The sequence below is a fragment of the Echeneis naucrates genome, chromosome 2 (assembly GCF_900963305.1).
Source record: "Echeneis naucrates chromosome 2, fEcheNa1.1, whole genome shotgun sequence".
NCBI lineage: Eukaryota > Metazoa > Chordata > Actinopteri > Carangiformes > Echeneidae > Echeneis > Echeneis naucrates.
This window is the reverse complement of record NC_042512.1, coordinates 3,796,448-3,820,519: the sequence shown is the minus strand read 5'-3', so window position 1 is coordinate 3,820,519 and position 24,072 is coordinate 3,796,448. Positions and strand designations below refer to the sequence as shown.

The window sequence follows — 24,072 nt, the reverse complement described above, 5'->3', positions numbered from 1 at the left end:
GTTTATCTGGACCGACTGTATCTGCTTTCAAAGCTGTTGTCAGATCTTTCTGTTTTTTCTACACAACTCCAATACCAGTTAGTCAGCAAAATATGATGAGCCAAGTCCACTGAGACAAATAACAAAGGATTTTCTTTAGCATAAAGCATAATAACTAAAGCATTTAGTTATTAGTTGTTGATGTTGCTATGATATGAAAGAAAGAACAAGAGCAGTTGCACCATGGAAGCATTTCAAGAAGAAAGCACATTTTGATTATTTTATTTGGATCTTCAGCTCAGTCCCCACTTTGGAAACTCAAAGTGATGGTAGCTGCTAAACTTAAGATCATACCACAGCTTGAGCTAAGGTATGGTAAGGCTAAGGTACCCATGCCCCCTGCCATGCTGGATGTTCTGTTCACCATCCACTTCTCCAAAGTCCCACAATGAAGCTAAAAATTCACATCTCTCACGCTGTTATCATGACAAGAGAAAGAGGGGTGACAGAATTTTTGTAGTTTGTACTGTATTTGGGGAAGAAAATTTCATGAAGCATTTCATGCTTCTAAGATACTGCAACAGGTAAAACACCAATCTATCTAATGACGCCTCTTGGACGAGAGGTCAAACGTCTTCAAAAATCTAGAATAATTCTACCTGGAACAGCAGGCAGCAACATGGAGAGACAAAAACAAGCTGAACACCGACGAGGATGGGATTCGAACACGTGCAAAGCACAATGGATTAGCAGTCCATCGCCTGAACGACTTGGCCAGCTTTGTGAAAAGGCCCCTTTAACAACCTCTGAGTTCACGTTCATTCACGATGTCCTTAAAGGCAGATATTTAGGATAATTGTAGCAAGAATAGCAGGCTGCAACAGGAAAAGTTCCAGTCAGGGAAAATGGCTTCTTGGCTAGCTTTTGTTCACAGGGTAGTGTGGCCGAGCGGTCCAAGGCGCTGGATTAAGGCTCCAGTCTCTTCGGAGGCGTGGGTTCGAATCCCACCACTGCCAGTTTGCTTCTTGTCAATGAAAACTAATCAGCTAATTTGGGCATTTTTCAGCTCCCTGTGTGTTTTAGAGAAGATAAGTACTTCCTGTGTACCATGCTGGAGATGCTGTGGATTGAACCCGGGGCCTCATACATGCAAAGCATGCGAGTCAGTGCAAGTCAGTGCTCAAGTTAAGGTAACATTTGTGACTTTCAAATTACTTTATTACTAAATTACAGCGATCCGAGTTCAAATCTCGGTGGAACTTGAATCTTACCAGTGAAACACAAAAATTCCTGGTTGTCCACTCTACAGCTTCCATGCGATCTGATCAGGCAGTCATTGCGCTGCGTTCAGGTTGCCGTCTCCCCAGGAGGTGTGGGTTCAAATCCCACTTCTGACAGAAGCTGCTTTTCTTTCCTCTGATGCCAAAAACCAGGGGCCTTTACATCTTCAGTCTAACGCTCTCCCATGTTAGCACAGCGGAATTAGCTCAATGGGCAGGCTGCTGGCTTAGTATGTATTAGTATCAATAAGTCTTGTCTTGTAAACAGGACATGTTGCATTCAAACCCCAGCAGTGCTTTGCTCTCAGTGGAGTTCCTGCTCATCACTTCCTGTATTCCAGCTTTTGCTTGCAGTTTCTGGACAAGACAAAGTGGTTGTTGCTGTGTTGAGCAGATGGAAATGTGCTGACCGCTTTTCACAGGAGACAAACTTTGGGAAGATATTGGCAATATAACACCCGGGACCTCTCACACCCGAAGCGAGAATCATACCCCTAGACCAACGAGCCATTAGTAGCAATGACTTAAAGGTCCTGGATCTGAGGGAACCACAGGGAGCACACAGGCTTTAGTGTTTTAAGTCCTAAATCCTTTACTATGAAACAGTCAAATTCCCATTTTATGTGCCTTTTCAACATTGCATAGTGCATGAATGAGTGCAACATTGAATTGTTTAATTAAATCTAAAACTGATGTTAGACTGAAGATCTAAAGGTCCCTGGTTTGATCCCGGGTTTCAGCATCAGAGGTGGACCTTGTTTTGACCTACATTTCCAATATTCTGCCTCGTCTTTCAACCACACCACAACCAGATGAAATATTGTGAGGTTGAATGCTGCACGCTGACTGGTTGTGTGTCCAAATGGCTTCAAAGACATCTTTCTGCCATTCACTCCTCCAAAACTTTGGACACAGCTTTGAGCTTTCTCACAGGTGACACAGGTGTCATTATTTCAGTGAAGATGTATGTGATGTGTGTATTACAGCAGGACTGACAGCTTCATGTGGGATTCTCACAGAGATGATTCAAACCTGATCACAGTGATCAGTATGGATATACAGTATGTTTGCTGTCAGTGGAGGAAACTCTCAGACAGGACTAATAGTCATGTTTGGGATGTTCCTGGATTTGAGTTGAATGAGTGTAAATTCTCTCTGATTTTAACACACGTTAACATCATGGACCAACATGGATCGTTGGTCAGATTATGAGACTGACACGCTGCCTACGAGGGCTGGAACCCAGAGAAAGTAAAAGAGGGAGATGGAGGAGAGCTGTCAGTGTTTCAGTATAAACATACATCATACAGCCCTGACCACTGTTGTATCCAGGCAGAGCTGACTGCCCCAGTGACCACGTGGCCTAACGGACAAGGCGTCTGACTTCGGATCAGAAGACTGAGGGTTCGAGTCCCTTCGTGGTTGGGCAGTTGTGTGAAGGTGAACAGACTAAACTGTGTCCATTTTACAGAAATCAGTGAGGTTTTTCAGATCTCCTCCACAGAAGGTGAATCTGATCAGGTCATGGCCAACACTGACCTCTGCTGCTTGATGCTGCCTTCATCCTGATGAATGTTGAAGCAATGAAATATGACAAGAACAGACACTAAACTGACAACAGGACATTAAAATGGGCCACACTCAGACCCCACATGGCCCAAAGGACAAGGTGTTTCACTTTGGATCAGAAGACCGAGGTAAAGATTTATGTTCACAGAGATCACAGAGAGTCTCTTGAACGGCTCTTTAATATGAATGATGGGAACCAAGTCACAGCCCCCCTCGCCATTTTTCTATTTGTGCCTCTGTGCCAGCAAATAAAATTTTGTGAAGGATGACAAAAGAAAGACACAGGGGAACTGTGATGGCAGTAATCAAGGTGTGAACACAGTCTGGCAACTCTTCAGGGAAATACACAGAACAGTTTGTCTTTTCTGGACATGTTTGGTGTTTCTAACACAACACAGCTGCTTATTAACTTTCTCCATAAATGCTTCTCTTTGGGATTGTCCTGCTCAGAAATTCAGTAAAAAAAAAAATTATGATTTGCTATTTTAAATAGATTTCTTGAGATCAGCTCCAACAACACAACCCTGATCTCTAATCACTGCAGTTAACAGTCCTCTCATCATATGCTAACGGTCCTCATGAATTTAAGAGGATCGTTGTCTGATCATTCTGTTCTTCAAACCGTTACCAAGCCCACAGAAACTTCCTGCTGAAGGAGGACAACACATTTATTCAACAAACTGGAAAAAAGTTCAGAGTCACAATTAATTATCCAACGTGTTTGTTGACTTGATTCACTTGGATTCAGGAAATGCTGCTTGTTGGGGCAGCGTTAACTGACAAAGACAATAAAGAAGTAAAGAATCAATGTCTTCTAACTCAGATCACATCAGTCAGAGACACTGTTGATTCCTTTCTGCATGAGTGTTTCTCTTTGGGGTTGTCCTGTTTGCAATTTGGACAGAATGTTTTATTTATTTATATTTATTTTTTGAAATCAGCCAAAGTCATGAATTTGTCATAAACATTTCCCGAACATGATTCATGATGATTCATGATTCACGCTGCTGTGTCCTGGTATGAAGCACAGTGGTTCTGTCAATGTGTCCTTTCTTTCTTCTTACCTTATGTTACCTTAACTGTTAAATTCAGGAATAGCTACTTTTTGTTTTTTTACTTTTTTATTTATTTCCACCGTTATCTACAGTCATGCTAATTCTCAACTGAACATTGATGATTCAACAACATCTTCTCTTTGGGGTTGTCCTGGTTGGAATATTGAGGAAAAATTAGTCAGCAGGATTAGTTGTGTAATGTATTAATTTGTCATCAGCATTCCCCCAACTGAAGCACAGACTTGTGTTCTGAGAGCAGTAAGTGCTATTAGTTGGGGTAATGTTGGTGATTTCAGAAGTTTTCCTTCCTTTACCCATTTCCCATTAGACTCTTAGAATCTAACTCAGACCACCTCAATCAGAAACACTGATGAATTCTTTGTGCACAAGTGCTTCTCTTTGGGGTTGTCCTGGTTAGAGTTTCAACAAAATGATCAAAATTCCCATTTTGAACAGATTTCTCCTGATCAATTGAAACAACACTACCCTAATCAGTAATCACCAGAGTTAGGTCAGAATGAAAGCTTAATGTGACTTGATGAGAGACATTGATTATTTTCTGGATGGATATTTCTATTTTCTTATCTTTTTCCCCTTTCAGTTTCTGGTCTTTCAGTCCTGGAGCCATTTTTTCTTCAGCTCTAACTCGGAACTCTCCAATGAGACACACTGATGAATTTTTGTGAGTAAGACAATACGTTCAATAAGTTCTTGGGATCAGTTCCCGGCCTGGAGCTGCATGTAGGGTGGAGCCAGGTGCTCAGAGTGAGGAACACACGTGCTCTCCCCATCGGGGAATCGAACCCCGGACTTCCGCGTGACAGGCGGAGATACTGTCCACTATACTAACGAGGAGCTGGACAGAGAAACATCACGTGATGTAACTAAAGGAGAATAAAGTTATTTCCTCCCAGTTTCTATCCAGAATCATCATCAGCACAGCTTCTGTCAGGAACATCTCTTTGTTGATGACAACATCTGGATTACAGATGACACATCAGACTGATATTCTCTGTGTCATGGTGTTCAGAGATTTCAGCAGCTCACATCCAACACAGAGACTCTGAGCAGGCCCACCTGGTCTTAGACCCAGACCCAGACCCAGACCTAAATCCAAACCCAGGAGACAGAGGTTGAGTGAGTCAGTGAGGAAGAAGCTGCTCGTTCTCCTTCAACAGTTTGATCTGAGGAAAAGTCACTTCCTCTTTTCAGGAATCAACTTCTACCATCTGTCCACTAGATGGAGATAACTGAGCATCAACTTAAAAATCCTCCGGTCTTCCACATGTGAACTATAATACCAGTGAATTAAACAAAGACCGTCCCTGGGTGGGCTCGAACCACCATCCTTTCGGTTAACAGCCGAATGCGCTGACCGATTGCGCCACAGAGACCTGATGACCAGTTCCTGTTACAGCCTGCTGTTCCAGCTATAATTATCCTAAATGTTGCTCCTTTGGTGTCTCACAGAGATCCTGCCTGTTTGGGAGAGCGTTACATTAAAGATTTAAAGGTCCCTGTTTCAATCCTGGGTTTCAGCAGCTGTTGTGCGTCCTTTGGTTCGCTCCCCCAAATGAGCTATTTTAGCACAGCACACAGTAGAAATGACTTCTCATTATTGCTTCCATGACCTGGAAGTGGAACTAAAGGTGTGTCCCTATCACCGGCCTTGATAATGATAACTGAGCACCAGTGAGAGCTCTGATCCTCTTGGAGTCCTAACAACAGCACTCAGCTGTGTCATATTCTAAGGCTGTGCAGATTACAGAGATTCTCAAACATGCTGCGTCTCTCCCCAAATGGGAAACTTGGTCCATGAAAACAACTAACCTTCATTGGCAGGATTCAAACCTGCGCGGGGAAACCCCAATGGATTTCTAGTCCATCGCCTTAACCACTCGGCTACAACAACCACAGGTAGGAAACCTCCCGTGACTCAACATTTTCCAGCCTGGATAGTTTCCTCCTCAAAGGACAGGGCACCTTCTTGTTGTGATCGATGCCCACATTCTCCACAAGACTTCAGCTCTTTGGAGATACAGCAACAAGTGAACTAAACACAGCAGGTCTCTGGGTGGGCTTTGGAGCCGTTTGGTAAACAGAAGCAGGACTGTTGTTGTGTACGGAGCTTTGACTGTTACCAAACTGTTACCTTAACAGGTGAAGGTTCATTCTGATGGAATGAACTGTTTCTACACAAGCTGCATGAATGTGACACAGAGCTCATGTTTAAAGTATTTTTCTTCAGTACTCTTATTGTGTATGGAGCTCTGACTGTTGACATAAGTGCAGGTGACCTAAATTCAGCAGCATCATCAATGTCCTCATCTCATCCAAAAGGCTTCATCAGACAGATCAGTGTTGAATGAGCTCAGAAGCTATCTGGTGAGCTAATGCTGCCAGACCATGCAGCTCAGTGGTAGAACGTGCACTTCCCATGTGTAAGTGTTTCCTATCTACAACATCTTACATTATGAACAAGGCACTGCTGGGATTTGAACCCAGGATCTCCTGTTTACGAGACAGGTGCTTTGACCAGCTAAGCCACAGCACCACTCTGAAGTACATCTATATACACAGGATCTGGTGATGGAAGTGTAATGTGTATACTGCAGTTGAGGTTGATGGTAAAGTGATTTGTTTTTATGTAGGACTCTGAGTCTACCTGAACCTGTTTGACTGCAGATGTGCATTTTCATTTGGACCCCAGGAAGAGTAGCTGCTGCCTCAGTGACAGCTAACGGGGATCCTAACAAGCTGTTGGTAAACAAACAAAGAAAGGCATACTTGTGGATTCACAAGATTATATCAGGATCTGACCTTTTCCTGTTCCATCAGTAACCATCAAAGGAGATGCTGATTCTGTGATGTCACAAAGGTTCTAATGACATCAAAGACTCCTCCCATTATTTTTGATCATTCAAGATGGACCTAAAGTCTGACATTTTGGATAATTTTGCTCAGAACAGCAGGCTGCAACAGGGACAGACTAAAGTGAGCTCAACGAGCTGACGAGGAGGGGATTCAAACCCATGCGTGCAGAGCAGGGTATGGACTAGCAGTCCATCATCTTAACCACTTGGCCAGAGTGGCTGTTGTTACATCGCTTGCTCAGAGTTCAGGGATAGACTCAAAGTTCGTTGAAACTTCTACCTGGAAAACCCCCAGGTGCATGATAACATTTTTATGTTATGGGGTCAATCACCTGCATTTTTCAATAAAAAGGCTTTTTTCAGGTGACCTTTGAATTAACCTTGAACAGTTTTCAAACACATTTAGAGATCATTCATGATGGACCTGCAGTCAGACACTTTGGATAATTCTGCTTACAGACCGACGAGGATGGGATTCCAACCCACGCGTGCAGAGCACAATAGATTAGCAGTCCATCGCCTTAACCACTCGGCCACCTCGTCATGTTTGCTGGCAGCTGAAGATGTGGTCTGAACACGGTCTGGTCTTTAGCCTGAGCAGGAGTTGAGCCTTCATTGGCCATTTGTTTTGATGAACATCTACCACTGATCTACATCCTCATTTTTTTATTTAATTGAGCCGTTCATTCTAAATAAGACCCCGAGACCAACAAGCCCTCAAGGAACACACACTGAGGAAGGGGGAGCAGTGGAGTCGGAGGTCTTAATGCAGGCCCATGGAGAGGATGAGCAAATGTTTCGCCATAAATGTAACACCGCTGAAATCCTTTCACTGTTTCACTGAAGTCCACAGCAGTCTGCTCAGTTTTTTAGTATTGTGACATCATCAGGTGATGGATCAAAGGCAGCACCTCTTCAGACTCACACTTCACTTCAAACCTTTGAGGAAGTGGGACACAATTCTGAGGAGCACAAAAGTTCACTGAGAGACAGACTCAGAGTTTCTGAGTTTCTGAGTTTCTCTGCAGTTTGTCTCTGAAACCACGTCTGTGTCGGTGAACACTTGTATGTTTCAGGAGGGGTAGGGGGGTTTGGCCTTGCTGAATTTGTTTGGGCATGTCACAAGTTTTTCACAGATTTGAGTTTAAATGGAGGAACCAGACACCTGAAACACCTCCTGTGTGGAGAAACTGTCAGGGTTTGGATGAAAGATACACTGTTTGGTTCTGAGCTGATCATTAATAATCAATGAATGATCAATAATCTTCTCAGCTGCTCTGAATGGTGACAGTGAGGCAGCCTTTGTGTTTACATCTGAATCAAATTTGATTTTGGAAATTCTTCAAAGCAGCTTCAAAGGAGGAGTTTCATTCTGTGAGTATTGTTACATCATCAGGTGATGTATCAAAGGCAGCAGCTCTTCAGACTCACACATCACTTCAAACCTTTGAGAAAGGTCATCCTGCATTCAAACCCCAGCAGAGCTTCACTCTCAGTGGAGTTCCTGCTCATCACTGAAACAAACCATCACTTCCTGTATTACAGCTTTTACCTGCAGTATCTGGATAAGAGGAACAGTAATTTAGTGGTTGGTGCTGTGTTTAGCAGAAGGAAATTTGGTGGCTGACAGGTTTTCACGGAAGACAAACTTTGGTAAGAGTCATAACAGCGTGTGACATGTTCTCTCCTCTTTTCCTTTAGACTCCATACAGGCTGTTAACGATGACTTTTTTTGTGTGTTTTTTGTTCTAAATGTGTGTTCAGCATCAGTGCTGCCAGTTTCTCTGCAGTTTGTCTCTGAAACCACGTCTGTGTCGGTGAACACTTGTGCTCTTCATAGTTGTGTGTCACTTTCTCAAAGGTTTGATGTCGGTATGCACAATGTATCAGCTGATGCTGGTAATTCTGTAACATATCAGCATCAGTCCGATGAGTAAAACGGCCAATATCAACAACCGATGTTTATTTCTGTGTGGAGGGCCTCCTCAAGGGCTCGTTGGTCTAGGGGTATGATTCTCGCTTTGGGTGCGAGAGGTCCCGGGTTCAAATCCCGGACGAGCCCTTCATATGACATGTCCAATGATCTGCCCCCCTTCTGCTGTGGACATTTTACCTCCTTCACTTTCCAGCAAAACATTTCCAATATTATTTTTTTAAACATTGATTTAATGTGGTCCTTAACCTGCAATATGCCCTTTAAGGTAACATTTGTGACTTTCTAACTACTTTCTAAACCCTCCACCCTCCATATCATTGATAAAACCTGCTGACTTTTGGGTTGGTTTTTTTTTTTTATATTGTTCAAAATAAACTGAAATAAAATCAAATGGTGATTCAAATGGTGATTCGAATCAAATCAGATGTGTGTCCATCTAAAATAATGGGAAATAGTGATGTGAAATGTGATGTGAAGAAATTAAATGGATCATCAGAAAAACACCTCCTGTTGCACCACAGAGTATGTGAGCGTTTACCAAAAGTACAAACTGATGATCTGACCCTGACGTGAGCTGAACACGCAACCTTCTGATCTGGAATCAGACGCGCTACCATTGCGCCACAGAGTCTCTTGGAAACGCACAACTGTAGGAATTGAAACGAAGCAAAACATATTAAATGACCAAAATAAAGATTTGAAGAAGGAAATACACATAACAGTCTGTGTTTTTTGTCAATTTTTTGGAGGATTTTTTGCAGTTCCTCATCAGAGACTGGCAGCTGGACACACATGTCAGGATGGCTCAGTGGTCTTTTGGAGCCCACTGAGAGACGTGCTGTGTTTAATCTACTTTCTCTTATCCAGCATACATCGACCAACAATGACTGCTAGTCATTGGTGAACCAACATGAAACTAGCTGAGGTTTAAATAGTGTAACTACAGCTGCTGGTCATTAAGTCTCTGTGGGGCAATGAGCCAGTGTGTTTGGCTGCTAACTGAAAGGATGGTGGACAGGAACCTACTGAGGTTGTGAGTTCAAGCCTCAGCTGGAGCATCTGGCAGTCTGTGGATTACTCCTGGAATGAACTTAATAAACTTTGCACCAGAGTGTAGCAAAAAAAAAAAAAGAATTCTGTGAAGTGTGCACACTGTTAATGAAGCTCCAAAGACAGGTTTTTCTTAATCAATATCACACGAAATAAAGGCAATAAAGGTTAAATAAATAAAGGTTGCAGACCTTTTTTCCCGGCCGTTGCAGTTTAACTGTGTGTCTACAATTTTACTTGAGATTGTGTAGATCTCATGCCAATGGTGTCAAAATCCTCCAGCTACAGAGCTGTAACCCGTCTTCACCGCAGCTGTACATCTGTTACTCCAATCTCTCCAATCTGCCTTTCACCTTCCCACCTTTCACTGTCTCACTGGGTGAAAAATGAGGTGTGCATCATTTTAATGCCATACAAGTCCTGGTGCTGATGGCTCATTGGGGTAGGAGTGTGATTCTTGCTTAGTCGTGTGAGAGGTGCTGGGTTCAAATTTCAGATAAGTTCATCTGTGTCCTCACAGTGATCATGGCTGCTGATGTGTCTGCTGGTGGGTGTGTTGATCAGTATGTGGGGAGTGTTCATTAGCCAATCAATGACCAGTGTCGGCTGGAACATGTCACACGCTGTTATGACTCTTACCAAAGTTTGTCTTCTGTGAGAAGCTGTCAGTCACCAAATTTCCTTCTGCTAAACAAAGCACCAACCACTAAATTACTGTTCCTCTTTTCCAGATACTGCAGGTAAAAGCTGTAATACAGGAAGTGATGGTTTGTTTCAGTGATGAGCAGGAACTCCACTCAGAGTGAAGCTCTGCTGGGTTTGAATGCAGGATGACCTTCCTCAAAGGTTTGAAGTGATGTGTGAGTCTGAAGAGCTGCTGCCTTTGATACCTTTGATGGCTTCGTTGGTCACATTTGCTCCCTTTGTGTCTGACAGAGATCCTGAACCTTCACATTGCTGGATGTACTCCTGTGATGTGTGTTGGCCAATTCATTTCAAATGTTTCTAAATCTGTCAGAAGGTCATTTCCCATCTGTGTTCTTTGATCTTATGGTTAACACTGTGGACTTTGAATCCAGTCATCTGAGTTCAAATCTCAGTGGAACCTCTGCCATCTGATTCAGTGTGATAGTGATTAAGAATAACACCCAAAACAGATGCTCACCGACCTCTGTGGTTAGGTAAAGGTCCAAAGAGGATGTAGATCAGTGGTAGACGTTCATATTCACACACAGTCCAGGTCGCTGCATGCTGAGGTGGCAGAGTGTTTAAGGTGATGGACTGCTAATCTACTGTATCCTGTGTGTGGGTTCACATCTCTCGTCTTCTGTGTTCAGCTGTCCATGTTGCAGCCTGCTATTCTAGGTAGAGTAATCCTAAACGTCTGACTTCAGGTCCATATATCAATCAAACCCGTTGAAGTTTAATTTAAAGGTTATCTGGATGTGTTGTATCTGCTTTCAGAGTTGTTGTCAGGTCATTAAGATTAATTTTCAATGCATGACTTTAGCTCTTTGGAGATACGGCAACAAGAGAAGGCCAAAATAAGGAGCTTACAATTCCAATACCAGTTAGTCAGCAAAATATGATGAGCCAAGTCCACTGTGACAAATAACAAAGAATTTTCTTTAGCATAAAATAAACTGTCACATTAATGTCCTGAATGTGCTGTGTGTAAATAATGAGGTCCTGGGTTCAAATCCCAGCAGTGCCTTGCTCCTAATGTTAGATGTTGTGGATAGAAAGGACTCATACATGGAGAGCACAAAATATAAAATACATTTGTCCCCAAAATACACATTACAGCAGTAGAGGTGAAAGGAAAAGCAGCTTCCGTCAGAGGTGGGATTTGAACCCACGCATCAAGGGGGAAAATGCAGAAAGATAAACATGAGCACACACTGAATGTTCCTTTACATTATGAGACATGACTTCAGCTGGAAAATGTCAGTTTTTCAAGCAGCACTGATTTACAGGAAACTACGAACATTGGATGGTGAACAGCTAGCTGTTGCTAAAAGGCTGTTAGCAGAGGATGGTTTCCATCCACCGACCTCTGGGTTATGGGCCCAGCACGCTTCCGCTGCGCCACTCTGCTGTAAACCACCCCAGATGGGACTCGAACCCACAATCCCTGGCTTAGGAGGCCAGTGCCTTATCCATTAGGCCACTGGGGCACAAAAAAGCCTCATTATTTACACACAGCACATTCAGTCACTCTCTCTGACCAGTCACTTAACTGCACAGTCTTCCTCCCTTCCTCCTTCCTCCTTCCTTCATGAAGGAGGTAAAATGTCCACAGCAGAAGGGGGGGTGCAGATCATTGGACATGTCATATGAAGGGCTCGTCCGGGATTTGAACCCGGGACCTCTCGCACCCAAAGCGAGAATCATACCCCTAGACCAACGAGCCCTTGAGAAGGCCCTCCCCCTCCTGAAACATACACACAAACGGTAACTACACAGAAATAAACATCGGTTGTTGATATTGGCAGTTTTACTCATCGGACTGATGCTGATATGTTACAGAATTACCAGCATCAGCTGATACATTGTGCATACCGACATCAAACCTTTGAGAAAGTGACACACAACTATGAAGAGCACAAGTGTTCACCGACACAGACGTGGTTTCAGAGACAAACTGCAGAGAAACTGGCAGCACTGATGACTGATGAGTAATCCACAGACTGACAGAAGGTCAGCCAGCTGCTCCAGCTGAGGCATCACTCTGCAGGTTACTGTCTTATATGTCCTGCACGCTGACCGATTGCATCACAGGAGCCTGTGGAGTGAGTCTGCCAACACACATCACAGGATACATCCAGCAACAGGAAGGTTCTGGAGCTGACCTGCTCTGGGGATCTAGTTTCCTGGTGCTGGTCTAAACAGGTTCAAATCCCAGCAGTGCCTTGTTGTAAATGTTGGAGAAACAACATGGCTGATGTAAGTTTCCCCGTCTTGATTAGAAATTCCCAGAACTATTTGTGAAGGTGCTGCTGGCTAACAGGAGTATTATATTTTAGAAGTAAAGTATTCCCTTTTTCAGCTATTCCACTGTGATGTTTAAAATGCAAAGTACCTTTTTAACCAACATCAAAATACTGGAAACACCGTGCTGTGGCTCGCCCCGTCCGGGCGTGTGTGGTCGGGGGGAGCCGGCCTCGCCGCTGTGAGGCAGGACCCTTGCTGGTGGCTCTGTGCCACTGTGCTCTGTTTGTGTTGTCCGGTTTGTGCCCAATGGCCCTGGGGTCCTTTTGTTGGCCCCTCTGTTTCAGGCCTCGTTGGCGCAGTAGGCAGCGCGTCAGTCTCATAATCTGAAGGTCGTGAGTTCGAGCCTCACACGGGGCACTTCTTTAGTTAATAATGAGAATTTAGTGGTTGGGTCTAGAAGCTCAGTTCTTTTAACACTCTCTGGTTAACATGTTTCAATGATATCTTTGGACCGTCTATGGACCATTTCACTGCTCCGCGTGGACAAATATGTGAAGTTTTATAGCTGACCAAGAAGAGACATTTTCTTTGCTCTGCAACGTAACTTTCTGAAAATAACATGTCGGTGGTTGTTTTCAGTTTAATATCTGATACGTCCCCTACCCGGGGACCATATATTAAATAGATTTTTGGAACAGGGAGATGGAATAGGGGCTTGCTCCGTCCACTCCACGCATCGACCTGGTATTGCAGTATCTCCAGGAACGGTCCACTCAAATGGATAAGCGCGTGCGCGCAAAGATGCACAGAAAGTTTGTTGGTGTTTGGTGGGAGTTTGTTGCTGTTAGACATTCATTTGGTTCCTGTTTTCTGGTCAAGTGATATTTTTATGAGCTCTCTTTGGTACCAGAGCATCCCTGTGACCTTACTGTGACCTGTGGATCTCATTTCTGCCAGCCAGAGTCTGCTACATGTGAAAATATCATACCTTTATGAATGCTAAAATCTGAAAACATTCATGGAATACATAGAAAACAGTATCACAGAGTGACAAATATTTTTAGAACTTTATAGCAAAGTATGTCACAATAAGTAGAAAATATGTTGAAAGACTGACGGCATAGGTCTCACTTTGAGCGATGATTTAGAAAATAATACTCAAATTGAATTAATTTTCACAAAACTATAATGGATCAGTTTAATTCTGATAAATCACTTTGATAAAGTGAGTAACTTACAGGTTTAATCCATTTTCAGTTTATACTATTTTCATGTCACGCCATGTGATGATTTTAGGCATAATACAAAAAATTGTCACATAATTGAAGATACCAATGAAAAATCTAAACACAACATGTTTCTATACAGATGAGAGTTAGTAGAGCAAAAATCAACCTTTTTTGTTCCTCTCTTATTTAAATTTTTTACAAAACCTTTTTTTGGTATAGGGTTAGGGTTAGCAACAGCAAAGAAAAGTAAAAAAAAAAAAAAAAAATGTTTGTTTACTTTTGGTCAACCAGCAAAGATCCTGCAGTCAGCCGCTTCGGTCTTTCTCTTTATAGTCGTCACAACCAAACAGTTTCTGTTCTGTATGGATCCCCATGTGTACTTTAAGGCTTTTCTTTGGTTTAAATCTTTTCCCATAAACATCACAGCTGAAGGGTTTCTCTTCTGTATGGATCGTCATGTGTCTGTTAAGGGTTGCCTTTAGTTTAAATCTTTTCCCACATACATCACAGCTGAAGGGTCTCTCATCTGTGTGGACTGCCAAATGTGCTTTAAGCATTCCCTTTAGTTGAAAGCTTTTCCCACAAACATCACAGCTGAAGGGTTTCTCTTCTGTATGGATCATCATGTGTCTTTTTAGTTGTACCTTCAGTTTAAATTTTTTCCCACAAACATCACAGCTGAAGGGTCTCACTTCTGTGTGGACTGCCATGTGTTTTTAAGGCTTCCCTTTACTTTAAATCTTTTCCCACAAATGTCACAACTGAATGGTGTCTCTTCTGTGTGGGTCTTCATGTGAGTCTTCAAATCCTTTTTTTTAAACGTTTTCCCACAAACATGACAGCTGAAGGGTTTCTCCTCTGTGTGGCCTTTCATGTGTAATTTAAGATAATCTTGTTGCTTAAATCTTTTGCCACAAAATGAGCAGCCAAACGGTCTCTCTTCTGAGTGAACTTGCATGTGCTGTTTCTTCATGTGAGTCTTCAGACACAACTTTTTTTTAAACGTTTTCCCACACTCAGGGCAGCTGATGGGTTTTTCATTGCTGTCACATCTACTACCATTTACATCACCTTCATCTATTTTCACATCTGACTGGGCCACTCTGGTTTCATGATAATCATTCTCACTGATTTCAGTATCAGAGGAGTCTGAGACCTCTTCCTCTGGATCTGGATCTGGTTGAAGAGGACTCTGTGGATCACAGCTCCTGGCCGGTTCATTCATCTCTTCATCCTCACTCTTCACCTGAAACGGCCTCACAGGGTTCCTGGTCTCCTCCAGTCCTGGTACCTGGTCCTCCTCCTGTTCCTGTTTAAGGACTGGACTCTCTGAATCCTCCGGATCCGGACTGGAGGTGAACTCAGCAGGAACCTCTTTTTTCACCATCAGCTGCTGAACATCTGGAGGAAACGATTCAATAATGAATCCTCTTTATTAGCTACAATATGAACACAGTTATTCCTCCAGCTGCTTCATTCTACATCTGCCAAATACAGTCCTCAGCCTTTCTCACTCATAAAAACAACCGACCCGTTTTGTGGATCAGGACTCGGGGCTGCAGCAGCTCCAGCTGGCTCCTCTGCCGGTCGATCTCCTGCCTGAAGCCCGAAGCCTCCTCCTCATATCCGGCTACCATTCTGTCCACGGCCGCTAAGATCTCCCGGCAGGCGGCGGCGAGTCTGTCGGTGACAAAACCCCGCAGGACTTCTGCTGTGGACATTTTACCTCCTTCACTTTCCAGCTGAGGGACTAAAGACCATCAGTCCTGTTTGTGTGCAGCAAATATACGGATATTATCAGTATGAGACACTTTATCAAAACATTTCCTATATTATTTTTTTAAACATTGATTCAATGTGGTCCTTAACCTGCAATTTGACCTATAAGGTAACATTTGTGACTTTCTAACTACTTTCTTAACCCTCCACCCTCCATATCATTGATAAAACTTGCTGACTTGTGATTGACCTCTGAAATCACCAACACTACCCCAACTAATAGCACTTACTGCTCTCAGAACAGAAATATGCGCTTCAGTTGGGGAAACGTTGGTGACAAATGCATTAATTCAGCTGATCTGACGAAATGTATTAATTTTTGTCCAAATTCCATCCAGGACAACCCCAAAGAGAAGCACTTGTACAACAGGAAGTCTTCCGTCTTTTTATTTGAAATGATCATGGTTGCATTCTAAGAAGAAGTTGTTGTCTTTGTCAGTCAGCACTGCCCCAACAAGTAACACTTACTGAATTCAACAGTCAAGTCAGTGCTCAAGTTAAGGTAACATTTGTGACTTTCAAACTACTTTCTTTGCCCCCAATTGATTAATTGATAAAACTTGTTGTCCTGGTGATGGAAGAAAAGAAGGAATTGCATTCCTCATCTTTTTTGTCCAATTTCCATCCAGGACAACCCCAAAGATTATGCACACACTTATGCACAAAGACTTCATGAGTGTCTCTGATTGGAGTGATCCGAGTTAGATCTGAAGAAAACATGGCTCCAAGACTTACTGTTGTTTTTGTCAATTAACACTGAAAGTGGAAAAAGACAGCAATTGAATTGGCTAAGTCACATTAAGCTTTCATTTTTACCTCACTTAGCATCTTCTCCTCAAGAGTCTTTGCAGCAACTTTCCAGTTGTGTCATCGTTCCAATGGACTCCCTTTCAGGCTTTTACCTGAATTTATCTTCTACCTGAATGAAACCACTCCCACAGCTGCCTGTTTACTTTGTTCGGGCGGTTTCAATGGTCTTGGTAATGGTTTGTAATGAAGAACACATTTAGTCCATCAGGAACAGACAACGATCCTCTTAAATTCATGAGGACCGTTAGCATATGATGAGAGGACTGTTAACTGCAGTGATTAGGGATTAGGGTTGTGTTGTTGTAGCTGATCTGAAGAAATATATTTAAAATTGCAAATTATCATCATTTTTACTGAATTTCTGAGCAGGACAACCCCAAAGAGAAGGATTTATGTAGAAAGGAATAATTGTAGCTGTCTGAGTTAGAGCTTGCTGTTGTGTTTGTCAGTCAACAAATAGCTGAGCTGTGTAGTTGTGTTGTGCATGAAAAGCAGCAGTCAGCTCTGCCTGGATACAACAGTGGTCAGGGCTGTATGATGTATGTTTATACTGAAACACTGACAGCTCTCCTCCATCTCCCTCTTTTACTTACTCTGGGTTCCAGGCCTCGTTGGTGCAGTAGGCAGTGTGTCAGACTCATAATCTGAAGGTGTTGAGTTGGAGCTTCACACCTTTAGTTCCACTTCCAGGCCATGGAAGCAACAATGAGAAGTCATTTCCACTGTGTGCTGTGCTGAAACAGCTCTGTTGGTAGAGTCCCTGGTTCAATCCTGGATTTTAGTACCTGTGGTGTGTCTTTTTTAATTAATGAGAGATAAAAAGCTATTTAGGAAATGTCAAGGTGCCAAACAAACCAACATTTTCTACGGACGGAGTGGCAATATTTCAACATGTCAAAGGAATTTTGGTCGGTAGGGTCAAAAGTAGACCAAAACAACTTTGTCCCAAACACACCTTGCTGCAGTGGAGGTTAAAGAAAAGCTACAGAAAGAGGACATGACCTGACTGTGTGTCACATAAATGTATGAATCCAATCTGTTAAAGTGAAGCTGAAATGAATCCTTGTAGCTTTAATTGTTCAGCAGCATGACTTGTCATGATACTGAGGTTGTGTCCTGTTTGGGGGTCACCACAGAGGAGGAGCTAGTGAGGACAGGCAGCATTATCAATGTCCTCATCTCATCCAGAAGGTTTCATCAGACAGATAAGCGATTTAGCTGTGAGGCTCCAGTGTCATGGGAGACATCTGTAGACCATAAGCCATTTAAAAAAAAAAAATCCAGTTTGATGATGATTGGAAATGTCTGTTTATTGTTTATCACTTGTTAGGATCCCTGTTAGCTGTCACTGAGGCAGCAGATACTCTTCCTGGAGTCCAAATGAAAATGCACATCTGCAGTCAAACAGGTTCACAAACCACTTTACCATCAACCTCAACTGTATACACGTTACACTTCCATCACCAGATCCTCTGTATATAGATGAATGTTGCAGTGCTGCTGTGGCTTAGCTGGTCAAAGCACCTGTCTTGTAAGAGTCATGATGGTCAGCTACTGATGTTCGAATATTTTAAGATCCTCTGTACATTTCTGTACATCAGAGTGGTGCTGTGGCTTAGTTGGTCAAAGCGCCTGTCTAGTAAACAGGAGATCCTGGGTTCAAATCCCAGCAGCACCTGTTTTAAGGTTGTTGAGATAAACCCATATAACTTCTTCTGCAGGAGTTCCATTAAAACTCTCTGACCAATCAGGTAACTGCAGAGTCTTCATGTCTCCCTTTGGAACATCCTGCAGTCGATGGTGCCAAAGTCCTCCAGCTACAGACCTGTAACCCGTCCTCACCACAGCTGTACATCTGTTACACCCTGTAGTTGTCTCGGGGAAAGGGAAGCTTATTGTCATATAGTGATGGGATGGCTCCATACTCCAGAACATCCCTGTGAACCCGGTCATACACCTTCTCCAGATCAAATCTTGGGGTTCCACATGTCCACTATAATTCCAGTGGATAAGACAAGTCAATCACAATCACAAGTTTTATCAGTTTTTAGGGTGTGGGGGTTAAGAACATCTGAATTAGTTTGAAAGTCAGAATTGTTACCTTAACCTTAGCATTTAAAGAAACGCATCATCAGCAAACACCAGCTGCTGTTTTCACCCAGGTGGCTGCTACATGGGTTCAACTTGTGACTGTGGTGTTGTCAGTGAAAAGGATTCTGTTACAAATTCCTAAACTACTTCAAGGACTCTGCAGCTGCCCATGGGGGTTGAACCCATGACCTTGGCGTTATTAGCACCATGTTCTAACGAGCTGAGCTAACCGGCGTGTCTGGATGCTTCTAAGGCTTATTATAAAAGTAAACAGAACAAATAGCAGCTTAAACTTTTTGGAAAATTCAGCACGCCAGCATCGGCTCCTGGCTTAGCATGTATTTGTATCAATCAGCTTCTCAGCTGTTTTGAATGGTGACAGTGGGGCAGCCTTTGTGTTTACATCTGAATCACATGTGATTTTGGAAATTCTTTGAAGCAGCTTCAAAGGAGGAGTTTCATTCTGTGAGTATTGTGACATCATCAGTCCAGAGTGATTTCTGTGTGTCTGTGCTCATCCATTTGAAGGGAACGTGAGAGAGTGTGTATGCATCTGTGTCATGTGGGAGATCAATGAAAGACGGGAAATGCCTTTGATCTCCAGTGATGTCACACAGTGTCATTGTGGAGTTATTAGTTGCAGCAGCACCAGCAGCTCCCTTCGACAGCTCAGTTGGTAGAGCGGAGGACTGTAGAGGCTTACAGCTGGAATCCTTAGGTTAAGTCGAGTGGTTAAGGCGATGGACTGCTAATCCATTGTGCTCTGCACGCGTGGGTTGGAATCCCATCCTCGTCGGTGTTCAGCTGGCTTTAGTCTGTCTGAGTTGTACCCTGCTGTTGAGCAGGTTGAAATGTGGTGATTGCACTTTTTTAACAGGAGACAAACTTTGTTAAGAGTCATGATGGTCACTACACGACAGAAACTGCATGTGCTCATTCATTTGAAGCGAACGTGAGAGTGTGACGTGTCCATCTGTGTCGCGTGGGGCATCAATGAAAGGCAGGAAATACCTTTGATCTCCAGTGACGTCACACAGTCTCGTTGTGGAGTTATTAGTCGTTGATTCTGCAAAAATGGTCCATAGAAGTCTAATATCACAGAAACATGTTAACCAGACAGTGTTCAAGGATTTGAGGTATAAACCACTAAATTCTCATAATTAACTAAAGCTGTGTCTGTTATATCTACTGTATAACATTTAACATTATGCGCATGGCACTGCTGGGATTTGAACCCAGGATCTCCTATTTACAAGACAGGCGCTTTGACCAGCTAAGCCACAACAACACTCTGAAGTACATGTATATACAGAGGAGCTGGTGATGGAAGTGTAATGTGTATACTGCAGCTGAGGTTGATGGTAAAGTGGTTTGTTTTAATGTAGGAGCAAAAGTTGAACAATATGGAGACTTTACTTGGGACGGTTGTCATTGAAAGCTTGTTCACATTGTGAAGCTTTTAAATGCAGTTTATTTTACTGAGGACAAAGAAAAAGACCGAATCACTTGTAGAGCTGCTGGTAAAACATGAACAGTCTGAGATTGCTTGGACATCCTGACTGCACAAAAGAGAGACATTTCAGGATTCCTGATCCAACAAATATTTGGCTCCTGGCCCAGTTTGGTTCTTTCTTCTGTCAGCAGAACTCAAAGTTATCTGGCAGGACCATGATTGTCTTTTGAGCTTCATTAACAGAGTGCACTCTAATGTGGAGGTCATGACAAAAAAGTGGGAGGAGCCTTTGATCTCTTTGATGTCATTCGAACCTTTGTGACAGACCTTTGTGTTTTCTTCCTCTACGATACAGACACAAACTGGCAGTACTGATGCTGAACTGCTTAAAGTGTCTGTCTTGTAAACAGGACATTCTGCATTCAAACCCCAGCAGTGCTTCGCTCTCAGTCAGAGTTGACCTCACCCGAAGTACCCCATAACTCTTGCCAAATGACTTTTTATGACCTGCTTGTTTTGACCTACATTTCCAATATTCTGCCTCCTCTTTCAACCACACCACAACCACATGAAATATTGTGAGGTTGAATGCTGCACGCTGACTGCTTGTGTGTCCAAATGGCTTCAAAGACATCTTTCTGCCATGAACTCCTCCAAACCTTTGGACACAGCTTTGAGCTTTCTCACAGGTGACACAGGTGTGCTGTATTCAGGCTCCAGTCTCTTGGCGTGGGTTGAAATCCCACCACTGCCAGGTCATCTCTCTCTCTGCCATTATTTAATATATTATATTTATAATATAATGATATACATTATATTATAATATATATATATATGATATTTATAATATATGTATAGAAATACCAGAACGAAAGACAAAGAATTCATCAGTGTCTCTGATTGGAGTGACTCAATAGATTCTGTAATTGAAGTCATCTAACGTCTAAGAAGACATCAATTCCATGACTTGTTGTGTTTGGTAGTTAACACAGCACCAAGAAATAACACTATTAAATTCAAAACTCAAGTAAACGTTGAGGTTGCGTAGTTAATTGCGACTTTCACTTTGTGGTGGCAGTTATGGCTCCCACCAAACCTGCTGTTGCCTTTGTCAGTCAGCACTGCCTCAACAAGTAGCACTTAGTGAATTCAACAGCCAAGTCAGTGCTCAGGTAAGCTAAAGTCTTGTGGAGAATGTGGGCATCGATCCCACTACCTCTCACATGCTAAGCTAGCGCTCTACCATTTGAGCTAATTCCCCTATACAGGCATGCTAGACCCTTTAAAAAGGCTCCTTTAACAACCTCTGAGTTCACCATCAACAGGTTTCAAAGATATTTTGAAATCATTCACGATGTCCTTAAAGGCAGATATTTAGGATAATTCTAGCTGGAATAGCAGGCTGCAACAGGAAAAGTTCTGCATTTCTCTGTGGCGCAATCAGTCAGCGTGTTCGGCTGTAGCTCAGTGGTAGACGTTCACCAAAACAAAAGGCCACTCAAGGCAGAACCACTGCTCAGTCTCAAGACCAGACCGTGCTCAGACCACATCTTCAGCAAACATGACGAGGTGACAAACATGTGGGAGACCTAGAATCCATGATGTGTTCCACCAATAGACTGTAACTGCACGCTAGTGGTCAATTAGAATAATGAACGTGGGTAGAAGATAATATAATACATAATTAAAAAAACAAAACTCTGTCTTCTGCTCTATAAGACATTACTGGGACAAGATTCCATCGCCTTTGAAATGATTCAGTTGCCTTTGAAGTGACTGTGATGTCATTGGCTCCCCATAATTCCATGTAAATACCAGCTGGCAGACAGAGTCACATCACAGTACATGCACAGGAGAACTACAGTGAAGCACACTGACAAACACAAACATCATGCCAAAGAGGATGAAGATCCCACAAGTTCACAACAAGTGAGCTAAACATAGACATCCTGTCTAGACAAAGTTGTTTTGGTCAGCTTTTGACCGCCCACACTTTTAAAAGACCAAAATAAAAAAAATAAATAAAAAAAGATGATGTTCAGTTGTGTAATGGTTCATTGGTTACAACCAACATTTTGTAGATCAGTATCATACCATGGTTGGCTGTGCAGCGTTTGGATGCTCCAATCAGTCCGAGAAGGGTTTCCACATGTTCCCCAAGAACCATGAGGGCTGGCAAAGGAGGTGTATGTGTTTGTGTGTGTGTGTGTGTATACAGATACAAATGCAAATAAAGATAAGTATATGCATCACAAAGGGCCTCTGATATAATATAGAAATTGTCAATTAAAACAAAGTATTGATTTAATAATTTTACTCCTGGAGATACTTTCACAGCTGCCAAAGACGTGAGAACAAACTAGCAGACAATTGGTCACCTGCCAAAATAAAAATATATATAATCACACTGTGCACGTGCAAATAAAGATCAGCATATGCATCACGGTACCACGTTTAGAGAACATATGCTGACGGCTGGGGAATTAGCTCAAATGGTAGAGCGCTCGCTTAGCATGTGAGAGGTAGTGGGATTGATGCCCACTGCAGCAGCTCAGAGCCTCTGTGGTTAGATTAAGGTCCAAAGAAGATGTAGATCAGTGCTACATCTTCATTAAAAAAAAGGCCACTCAAAGCAGAAACACTGCTCAGGCTAAAGACCAGACTGTGTTCAGACCACATCTTCAGGTAAACTTTAACAGGAGGAGGTGGCGTGGGTTCGCGTGGGTTCAAATCCCATCCTTGTTGGTACATATTTGCCCATCAAAGTGAGTCCACAATACACAAAGACTGCCTGATTAGATCGCACATAGGCTCAAAATTTGCATTTCTTCACACGTGTAGCGTGGACAAATACAGGTTGTTTCCATTTTCCAAGGATGGCGTAGGAACATTTCTACATGTTGATGTCTGTTATATCTATAACATCAGGTGGTTCTGACCACACCAGACGACCAGTCTGTCCACCTCTTGTCTGTAGGCAGACTCATCACTGTGCTGGATGAGGCTGATGGAAAAAATGGTCTCCTTCGAGCCAGATTTGAACCAGCAACCTAAGGATTTCAATGATGAACCACTACAGTCCTCCACTCTACCAATTGAGCTATCTAAGGGACAAACCTCTCCGGATTGGTGCTGTGACTTATGTACTGTAACCTACAGACACAGGTTGATGAAGAGTCCTACATGAGTGAGTGAAGCTGCTGCTGGCTATCAGGAGGTATTTAGAAGTAAAATGTCCCCTTAAAACAGTAGTAAATAGTAAAAATTTTGCATGGTGATCCACACAGAGGAAGGCAGAGAGCATCCTAAAATACTCTGACCGTCCACTTCATACCATCCTAGTGGATCAGAGATCAATAATCAGCCATTGGTGGTTTTTCTGCTGCTCTTATTTCATTTCTTGTGGTTGTCCTGCAGAGTTGGTTGTCTGACTGTTCTCTGTGTTATTGATGCAGTTAAAAAGCTTTGTGAGCTCTTGACGTGTTTCGTGGCTTCTTTGGTCACATTTGCTCCCTTTGTGTCTGACAGATCCTGAACCTTCACATTGCTGGATGTACTCCTGTGATGAGAACCTGTCAGTGCTCAGGTTAAGGTAACATTTGTGACAAAAATTCAAACGTTCACAACCCCCACTCCCCAAACATTGATAAAACTTACTGATCTGAACTCACCAACACGACCCCAACTAATAGCACTTACTGCTCTCACAGCACAAGTCTGTGCTTCAGTTGGGGAAATGTTGATGACAAGTTCATGAATTTAGCTGATCTCACAAAATTACTAAAACTAGATGTCACTAACTAAAACTACTAAAACTGATTGTAACTTTTGTCCAGCCAGGACAACCCCAAAGAGAAGCACTTATGGATAAGAATTCATCAGTGTCTCTGATTGGAGTGATCCGAGTTAGATCTGAAGAAAACATGGTTCCAAGAATTAATGCTGTTTTTGTAAGTTAACACTGAAGGGGAAAAAGAGAGCAAAGAGAATAGAAGTCACATTCAGCATTTTTTACTGCACATATGATCTCCTCC

General features: G+C 42.7%; 1 protein-coding gene, 14 non-coding genes and 1 pseudogene across 15 annotated transcripts in view; 7 read left to right on the top strand and 9 right to left on the bottom strand.

Annotated features, from left to right (window-relative positions):
* The window catches only part of LOC115057438 (NLR family CARD domain-containing protein 3-like), a 217,258-nt gene that overhangs the window by 43,778 nt on the left and 149,408 nt on the right, over positions 1-24,072 (top strand). The window lies entirely within an intron of this gene.
* On the top strand, positions 914-995 carry trnal-aag (transfer RNA leucine (anticodon AAG)). The gene has a single exon. It is a non-coding gene; the product is annotated as a tRNA-Leu (tRNA).
* On the top strand, positions 2,612-2,684 carry trnar-ucg (transfer RNA arginine (anticodon UCG)). Its single transcript has one exon. It is a non-coding gene; the product is annotated as a tRNA-Arg (tRNA).
* Positions 4,667-4,738, bottom strand: trnad-guc (transfer RNA aspartic acid (anticodon GUC)). Its single transcript has one exon. It is a non-coding gene; the product is annotated as a tRNA-Asp (tRNA).
* Positions 5,204-5,277, bottom strand: trnan-guu (transfer RNA asparagine (anticodon GUU)). The gene has a single exon. It is a non-coding gene; the product is annotated as a tRNA-Asn (tRNA).
* On the bottom strand, positions 6,364-6,437 carry trnat-cgu (transfer RNA threonine (anticodon CGU)). The gene has a single exon. It is a non-coding gene; the product is annotated as a tRNA-Thr (tRNA).
* trnas-gcu (transfer RNA serine (anticodon GCU)) lies at positions 7,218-7,299 on the bottom strand. Its single transcript has one exon. It is a non-coding gene; the product is annotated as a tRNA-Ser (tRNA).
* Positions 8,747-8,818, top strand: trnap-ugg (transfer RNA proline (anticodon UGG)). The gene has a single exon. It is a non-coding gene; the product is annotated as a tRNA-Pro (tRNA).
* trnaw-cca (transfer RNA tryptophan (anticodon CCA)) lies at positions 9,252-9,323 on the bottom strand. The gene has a single exon. It is a non-coding gene; the product is annotated as a tRNA-Trp (tRNA).
* On the bottom strand, positions 11,847-11,919 carry trnar-ccu (transfer RNA arginine (anticodon CCU)). Its single transcript has one exon. It is a non-coding gene; the product is annotated as a tRNA-Arg (tRNA).
* trnap-ugg (transfer RNA proline (anticodon UGG)) lies at positions 12,084-12,155 on the bottom strand. The gene has a single exon. It is a non-coding gene; the product is annotated as a tRNA-Pro (tRNA).
* On the top strand, positions 13,021-13,093 carry trnam-cau (transfer RNA methionine (anticodon CAU)). The gene has a single exon. It is a non-coding gene; the product is annotated as a tRNA-Met (tRNA).
* Positions 13,277-13,454, top strand: LOC115058219 (uncharacterized; annotated as a pseudogene).
* On the top strand, positions 18,099-18,172 carry trnat-agu (transfer RNA threonine (anticodon AGU)). Its single transcript has one exon. It is a non-coding gene; the product is annotated as a tRNA-Thr (tRNA).
* On the bottom strand, positions 19,800-19,873 carry trnat-ugu (transfer RNA threonine (anticodon UGU)). The gene has a single exon. It is a non-coding gene; the product is annotated as a tRNA-Thr (tRNA).
* On the bottom strand, positions 23,061-23,148 carry trnay-gua (transfer RNA tyrosine (anticodon GUA)). Its single transcript is given in 2 exon segments — positions 23,061-23,096; positions 23,112-23,148. It is a non-coding gene; the product is annotated as a tRNA-Tyr (tRNA).